General features: G+C 36.2%; 1 long non-coding RNA gene across 1 annotated transcript; it reads left to right on the forward strand.

Moving 5' to 3' along the window:
• Positions 1 to 326: 326 nt before the first annotated feature.
• On the forward strand, positions 327 to 8,418 carry LOC124426892. The gene is made up of 3 exons (XR_006942825.1): positions 327 to 496; positions 1,322 to 1,670; positions 8,381 to 8,418. It is a non-coding gene; the product is annotated as an uncharacterized LOC124426892 (long non-coding RNA).
• The last annotated feature ends 1,035 nt before the right edge of the window (positions 8,419 to 9,453 follow it).

Here is a 9,453-nt window from a genome sequence, read left to right on the forward strand (position 1 = left end):
TTTCACCTACTCTTCCCCCCCTCTCTCTCTCTTTCTTTCTAACCCTTTCACCCCACTCCTTACGTGAGTTCGTTCTGTTGTGGTTAAAAGTGATCGCGTGCTCTTGCGGTTCACCTCAAATACTTTTTAAGCAATCAATCGCGTTATATTTTTCGCGAATACGTTTAAAGGTTGTCGGAATTGTTTATTTATCGATTCAACGATATTTCCGAACGAGACGAATTCTCTTTTCTTTTTTCTTTTTTGTTGTTCCTTTTTTTTTCTTTTTTTTTTTTTTTTTTTTTTTCTTTGTTATTATTCAGTTCGAGAGGAAAAAAAGAAAAGGACAAAGAAAGGAAAAAGTAAAGAGAGAAGAGAAAGGCTAAAAATAAAATAGAAAGAACAATGCACTTTGAAAAGAGGTTAGAAAGGAAAATGGTGAGAGAGATAGAGGGAGATACAGGGAGATAGAGGGAGTTGGCAGATCGGAAGAAGTTAACGCACGTACCTGTGTAATGTACGTATGTAATTCATGTATGTATGTATTCATGTATGTATGTATATATGTATGTATGTACGAACACGCGACCACCCACGGTGACAACGAGCCAAGCACCGGGTTCGGCAAACAGCAGATAATTTTGCACTCCGAGCGCGCGTATCGTCGATACACGCTCGCGGCATTTTTCGTTTTAAGCCGAAGCAATGAATCGCGAAAGCTTGAATGATAGATGAAAGAAGGTAAGAGAAAGAGAGAATGACAATGGTCGCGGGAAGTTTGTGGTAAGGCGGAGGTGAGAGTAAAGGGAATGAAATGAAGGATACAAAACGGATTCCAATTACGAAAATACGCGATAACGCGAGAATAAATGTATCCGGTATCGATCGATTAAAGAAATGTATCAATCGGTATAATTTCAAATTATGAAATTTCGTTCCAACAAATAATTCCATTTTCTTTCGATCTATGTTCAATTTTTTTTTTCTTGTTTTTCCTTTTTTGTTCTTGTTTTTTTTTTTTTGGTTTTGTTTTTTCTTTTACTTTTCTTCCCTCTTATTTCTGTTTTTTTTTTTCTTTTCTTTTCGTTCGATATTGTCGTCGACATGTTTCTTATATCTTATTGATAATTAACTAAACGCAGGATACGTAGCCAGTAATAATAATAATAATAATAATAATAATAATAATAATAACAATAATAATAATAATAAGAATAATAATAATAATAGTAATAATAGTAATAATAATCGTACCAAGTTGTATGTATGGATAATTGAGATCTTACCGGTATACCGGTATAAATCCACCGATAAAATCCAATATTACGTGATAATTTTTCAGTCTCCTCTGTATAAGATAAAAGAATGAAAGAGAAAAAGGGACAGGATGATGGAAACATTCGTTGATACCGCGTGGTCTACCTTTGATCCACCCTAAGACGGCTCTTCTTCTCTTGCACCGGGCACAGGCGGATCGCCGACGAGGCACCGTGTGGAGCGACCGTTAATAATTTTTACGACACTCTTAACTCGCCACCCGGTATTAAGCGGTCCACCAGAGAAGACGGCCTTTTGATCTTTGCCGACGCGGTATCGACTTAATGAGTGCGAGAGGGAGATAGCGGGTGAGTCAGCGCGGACTGCGGGGGCACATGGGAGCGTAATGGCAGCGCGGTAGGGGGTGAGTTGAGGTAAGGAGGAAGAGAAAGATCAGTAGGAGAAATCTCCCCACCCTCTCACCCTTTTTCCCCCGTGTAACTCTTTTTCTACGCTAACACTGCAGCCTGAATAGTTGCCTGTTTTCAGGCGCACTGATATCCAAGTGATTACATTTTTTATAACTTTTATCTTCTTCGTTCTTTTTTTCTTTTTTATCCCTAATCCAATAAGTTCTTTCACATGCAGATTTTCTTTTTAATATATAAATATATATATATATATATATATCATTATGTTTATTTATTTATTACAATTTATTTATTTGCACATACTTTCTCTTTTTCCTGTTTTTTTTACACGTCACCATTTTATCGCACTTATGAACGTTATTTAGATTTTTAACATCATACGGACGAACGCACGCACGCACGCACACACACACACATATCGATGGAATGTCGAACGATTAGTTTGATATAAATAAGAGGAATATATGTACGTAAGATAAGTGAATACATATCGTAATGGGTGAAAATATTACGTATGTATATACTCGTTGTTGGTTATAAAATATTATCGTACTTAGGGCTCGAACAATTATCTACTCTTTGCGTGCTCTTTAATGCGTGTATTATAGTAAGACAAGAGGTATATACATTCTTTCGCTCGGAGCTAAGTATTAAAACCGTACGACGTTTCAAATTGGCGACACGACGTAGAGTCTGACACAGGAGGTATACTAGTAAGAGATATGAGGATTGGGGAGTAGAGAAAAGTTGGATCATGCTTAAGCCTCGGGGGTAACTCAACGAAGAATATAAGTATAACCAGAGTTGTTGTTGTTCAGCGTTTCCTTTTTGCAAACTGCCCACACGACTGAATATCCAGCCCACGTCTAACAAGAAAATACCTATATTCTAACACGTATACGGATACAGATACAAACAAGCACTCGCGCGCGCGCGTTTACATATACAGACACAGATGCACACGCAATGGAGCTAGAGTCCGTCTTTCCAGGACTTGAGCTGTAGAGCAGAAGAGAAAGAAAAATAAAAAAGAAAAAAAGAGAAAAAAATGAAAAGAAGAAGAAGAAAGAAAAAAGAAAGAGAGAGGAAGAAGAAGAAGAAATCGAAGTCGAAGTCGACTACTTCCTTACGCAAAATGACGCGATGCGGCACGTTCGTTCATTCGTTCAATCGTTCGTTCCTACGTTCTTTCGTTCGTTTGCTTGTATCGGGGCTGCGTTCAACGGTGCGTGCACACGAGAGACGCGAGAGATGCTATCGACCACCAGGATGGCTCTCGGGACTTCTCTTGGGACCACCCATCGGCAAAATAATAAACACGGAATGCGGCATACATGTCCGTCCATCCGTCCGTCCGTCCATCCGTCCGTCCGTCCATCCGTCCATCCATCCGTCCGTTCATCCGTCCATCCGACCGTTTGTCTCTATTTCGCAGATACGATCGAAGCAAGGAGACCCTTCTTCCTCTTCTTCAGCAACTTTTTCTTCATCTTTTTCTTCTTATACTTATTCTTACTCTTTTGTTTCTTCTTAATCATCGTCGTCTTCTTTTTCTTCTTCTTCTACTACTACTACTATTACTATTACTACTACTACTACTATTACTAAAAGAAGAAAAAAAAAAAAGAAAAAAAGAATAGGAGAAGGAAATAATGAATTACATTAATGTAATATTTCTGAAACGCAATATCGAAGGATCAACGGAGATATATCATATGTGATCGTACATTCTTAATGTTAATAATATTAAAACGATATGATCATCCTTATCAGCTTTTATTATCGTAGGGATTATTATAACGAGAATTATTCGAGATTTAAATATAGTTTTATAGGAGAATGATTTTGATTTATCCGTTAGCTCGCGTGATTAGTGGATTCTTGTTCCCGAAGTAGAGTCTCCCGTATTCGGGTTGGTAACGCCCACGGTGCTGTATTAATCCGAGGCTAACGCAATATATCGTAAAACGTACGACACGAGTTAAGATAAGTATTAAAGTTGCCAGTACGTTCCATGCGATCTATCGCGATCTATCCTTCCGCGATAGATCTTGACGCGTACACCCACGCATGTAAGAAGAAATGACACGATTCGACCGAGCCCAAATTTCTCTTTTCTAGTTATTTCAAAACACGTTTCGTGCTATTGTGCAGGATCAATGTATTGCATCGATAAGAATCTATGGATGCTAGATCATACGTCAATCGGAATTGACATATTTGATTATCTTCAGATTATTCCCTATCGTTGTTTATGATATTTCTTCGAAGTATGAAAGAATTAAGATAAGGAGAAGGGAAAAGGAAAATAGTATAATTTAATTGGATAAATAAACTTTCCATCTTGTCATTCGGGCTATTCGCGAACGTTGATATACGTACGTACGTATATCTAATCATTTCGACGAATAGATAATTAAATAGATAATTAGATAAATACTTCCTACTGTAATATATATACGCATATATACATACGTACGTTTATAGAAATTTTCATAAGTTCTTCGTACGTGAGATATCGGAGCTGTGCGCGATTCGATATCATAAGAAGGTTGAGAGACAGAGAGAAAGAGAAAGAGATGATCATGTCGTTAACGGGACTTGTATTTTCCCGTCATAGATCATTAATTTTAAAAAGAATCTTGAAGTTGAAGTTGGACGAGAACCTACGCACGTTAGGATACATGGTAGGGTTAGTTTAACCGAGTGGATGGTAGAAAAGAGAAGGACGAGGAATAAGAGAAGGATGAGGAGGAGGAAAGGGAGGAAGGAGGAGGAGGAGGAGGAGGAGGAGAAAAGGGGATCGGACTTACTAATTGCGACGACGTCGGTGGTCTCGAGAAGGCACCGCGGGCCATAATGAAAAGCAATATGGCCAACTCCGCGTACCGGCCAGTCCAGGGGCGCTGATTTTACATCGGTAAATGTCCCGAATCCGGATCGTAAATCCGTGGAGAACGAATCGCGATAGCCTGCGAGCATCGGTGGAAGCATCCATCGCTTCCTTTGCCGCACGACAGCAAACTAACGTTGCCCGAACCTTATTAGGGACCCGTTCCGGAAAACTTACCACCGAGATACCATTTAATTATTTATATTAATCACACTACCGAGTTACGTATATTATGATATTATATCTTAGATTTATAAAAGAAAACAAAATATTCCGTCGTCCGCGATAACATTAATATATTTGTCATTTTCAAGATAATAATATTTTTTATTGGCGTTTATTAAGAATACCAATTTCTTTCTTATCGTCAATCATCCTTTTATTTTATTTTTTATTTTTTCTCTTTTTCTTTTTTTCTGTTTTTTTTTTTTTTGTTTTTGTTTTTGTCTTTACGATATACACAAATCTATTTTTATTTCTTTTTCTTTTTTTCTTTCTTTTTTCTTTTTTCCACCCCTTGCAATTTTCTTTTCCCGTTAAATACATTAAATCCTGCATGAATTCTACAGATCAATTATTAACAAAGACATTGTCAATCGATTTTTATCATTAATTTTTTTCCTCTTCGACGATGCACAAACTGATATTTCATTTCTCTCTTTTTCTTTTTTTTTTTTCTTTTTTTTTTTTTTTTTTTCTTTAAATATCTATCATTAATATTTGTCGAATTATAACATTGAGATGCGCTACGAGATATTTTCGGCGATATTTAATAAAGAAATTATATTTTCAGATATCGATCGGATTCGTAAGAATTATTAATTGATGAGAATTAAATATTGTAAAAAGAAAAATGGAAAAAAAAAAAAAGAAAAAGAAAAAGAAAACAAAAAGAAACGAAAGGAAGAAGAATATCGATCTTTCTCCTATTCGTTTGGAATTATATTAAAAATTTTTCTCATTCTCTTTCTTTAACATTTAACGAGCAAAACCTTCGTTACGGATCGAGTAACATAAAGCGGAGGTGTTCAAGAAGCATTGTGTCCCTTCTTCGTAGTCTCTTTTTCCGTTGTACGTCGAGAGATGAAGAAAGTCAGTAAATTTCCGTAGGCACTAGCGGCACTACCTGCTGCTAGTTCGTGCGCTCTGTTTGCGTAGGACGAGGACCACCCAGGTAGTCACCAACGCCTCTGTGCCTTTCCTACGCGACGTGGAATTGACTTAGCTGAATCCCCGTGAGACGATGATGCTGAACTCAGGATGAAAAGGATGAGAAGGAGAAGGAGAAGGAGAAGGAGAAGGAGACGGAGAAAGAGAAAAAGAAGAAGGTGGAATAGGAGGAGGAGGAGGTGTGGCAGAACTGCTCGAAGGACGAGGATGAAAGGCAAAAGGAGAAAGGGAGAAAGACAGACAGAGAGAGAGAGAGAGAGAGAGAGAGAGAGAGAGAGAGATAGTGCGTTGGTCGTACGCAACGAAAGCCTTTAACCCGAGCCTATCCAACGCGTTATTTTTCATCCCATTGTCCGTCGACAGGATCGCGACTCCCCACGACGAAGGATCCTCAATAAGTCCTCAATGAAAAATAGGAGATATCCTAGTTTCGCAAAGAATTTCCTAAAATCTCAAGCATCATGATTTTTTTTTTTTTCTTTCTTCGTACCAGATTGAGAAACAGAGAAAAGAGAGAGAGAGAGAGAGAGAGAGAGAGAGAGAGAGAGAGATCTTAATGACGCTTCTTTGCATTACTCACTTGTTATTGTTAAATTAAATAAAAGCATTGAGGTAGAGAGAAAAAAAATGTTTTTTCTATTGATTTTCTTTTTTTTTTTTTTTTTTTTTTTTTTTTTTGATTAAAAAAAGATGGAAAAAAATACTTTTTCTTTTTTCTTTTCTTTTTTAATTAAGAATGAAAGAGAAAGAGAGAGAGAGAGAGAGAAAGATAAGAAAAAGAAAAGATGAAAAGAAACAACACGATCGTATCTTCGTAAAGTGGGAAAAAATAAATAAACATTTTTACCAAGGCTATTTAAGAGGCCATTTAAGAGATGCGAGGTAATATTAAAAAAAAAAAAAAAAAAAAAAAAGGAAAAGAAAAAAGAAAAAAGAAAAAAGCAAAAAGGGGAGAGGGAAAAAAGAAAAATACATGAAGAAGAAAAAGACGTGAAAAGAAAGGTAAAGAACAAAGAAAAAAAAAATAAAAAAAAGAAAAAAAAAAGAAAAAGAAAAAGGAGAAAAACCAAGGATGTAAAGTCTTCGTAAAGGAAGGAAGAAAAAAAAATACATCCCCACTTCTTCCCCCCCCCCCCTCTCAAAAAAAGAAAAGAAAAAAAAATTAAAATATAAGAGATAAAAGATAAAGGGAAAAACAAAACAAAAAAATTGAAAAGTGAGAAAATATATGGGATTTGTATATAATACAATGAGTACGTAAGTACGTACATATGTAGGTACATAATACATGCGAATATATATATATATATATATATATATATACACACACACATATATATATATATATATACATATATATATATGTAAGTTGGGACGTTAATCGACGGAGTCGAGGAGAACGCCAGAAGGTCAATCGAAAGGAATGAAGGAAATCGGTGGGTGCGCGCGAGCGCAAAGAGAGTCAGTGTGCCGCGTTAGTTTTGGTGGGGCCGCGCACGCTCGCGCAAGTATCTCGCTTGCGCACGCTCGCGATTCCTGGCGTGAAGGGGTTAAGGAAGGGTAAGAGTATCGAGTTAAGGTAAAGTGCGAAGTGGAGACGGCCCCTTATAATAGCGCGGCGCGTTGGGTGGTCCCCTTGGACTCGCTGTGGGTGGTCCCTCGAAAGCACAGACACTCACATATACATATACATGTGCACGCATATATACACTCATTCACTCACATAAACACATACGCACAACCTCGGATATTAAACGGAGCCACGCGTAACGTGGGCGTGCATGTGTGTGTGTATGTGTGTGTGTGTGTGTGTGTGTGTGTGTGCGTACGTACGTACGTACGTACGTACGTCGGTTCTTTCGACGTAAATAGGCCCCCGTTTCGACGCTATATATCATTTTATTTAACACCGTAACAACAACAATCCATAATATCTAAACAAGATATTATGCAATTTGATAAATCCTAAATCCTAAATCTTTTATTTATTTATTTTTCTTTTGATTTACTTTTCTTTTCTTTTTTTTTTTTTCTTTTTTTCTCTTTTTAGTCCTCTCGTCAGTTTTCAAAGAAATATATTTGAAATTTCAGCCTACGCTATCTATGGGATTATCGATGTTATCTGTAGTATGAAAAATGATGTATGCTTATTGAGATGTTCTCTATACATATATATTATGTATAGATAAGAGATGTATTCGTTTTGTAAATGTACGAAAAAGAATGGCATATATATTTTGTTTTTCTTTCTTTCTTCAATTTATTTCATTTATTTATTCGTGTTAACAAAATATGAATTCTATCGATCAAACGTATAGGTACGAATAATTGTCATCTCGAAAATATGTACTCATTTCTCTTGTCATTGAATTTTTACAACGAATCATATATGCATTCACGTATCCTACATATATATATATATATATATATATATATATATATGGAATATATATATGGAATAATATATTACAAAAAAATATTAGATCGTTTGACAAAATACGAAATGAATTATTGAACGAATCGTTCGTAAAATTTAGTTAGTTGTAATTTCTTTTTTATCTTTCCCTTTTCTTCTTTCTTTTTTTATTTATTTTTTTTTTTTTGTTTTTTTTTTCCATCGAAATAAGGTAGTCTGGAATTTGGGTTGTAGGAAGAAGAAATAGTAGAAGAAGAAGATGAAGAAGAAGAAGAAGAAGGAGAAGAAGAAGGGAGAAGGTGGTGGAGGAGAAGAAGAAGGAGAAGAAGAAGAAGGGAGAAGGTGGTGGAGGAGAAGAAGAAGGAGAAGAAGAGGAGAAGTGGAGAAGTCTCAACGTGGGTGGTCCAAGAGAGATTTGCCTTCCGCTAAATATCGCCTTTGCGCCCTCAACGTGGGTGGCCTCCTCTCTTTGCTGCTGGTAGAAAAGGAGAGAGGCCTTCTCTCCCCTCTCACTTACTCACTCTCTCTTTCTCTATCTCTCTCTCTCTGTCTTTATCTTTTTCTGTCACTCTTTTTCTCTCACTCACTGTCCATCTCTTTTTCTCTCTTTCTCTCTCTCTGTCTCTCTTTCTCTTCGCCCTCTCGACAAAGCGTACTACCCTCTTGTCTTTTCCGTCCTCCTTCCACAAAGACGATACTCTTTATGCACGCATATCCTCCACTTATCGTGCACGTAAACTTTGTTCACATCGCCATGTAGTACGGCAAACAAGCGTCTTCGTTTCCGACAAGATAGAAAGAGGAAGAAGTTAAAGAGGGAGTCCCCATATAACTCTTTTCTCACCTCAAGCATGTATATTATTTACATTTTTAATATAAACATAATGGGGCAAGGATTGAGATGGGGAACTGAGGAAAGAAGGTAGAAAGAAAGAGAGAGTGAGTGAGAGTAAGAGAGAGAGAGAGAGAGAGAGAGAGAGAGAGAAATTTATTCACTTTATAAATGCAATGATTAAATTATTCTCTATATTTCAATATGAATGTATTTCTCTTGCATTGTTTATTAAAACGTATTATAGAAAAATATTATTCTCAATTGGAAAAAAAAAAGAAAAAGAAATATACTTATATTTATAATTATAAAATTATTTATATGTAATACAAATAATAATTTTTCAAGTAATCCATTAATTTATATTTATTACACATAGATTTTCACTTTCTCTCTCTCTCTCCCTCTCTGTCTCTCTATCTATCTATCTATCTATCTCTTACTCATTCTACATATACTTTAAAATAGTAATATT

The sequence above is a fragment of the Vespa crabro genome, chromosome 9 (assembly GCF_910589235.1).
Source record: "Vespa crabro chromosome 9, iyVesCrab1.2, whole genome shotgun sequence".
Classification (NCBI taxonomy): Eukaryota; Metazoa; Arthropoda; class Insecta; order Hymenoptera; family Vespidae; genus Vespa; species Vespa crabro.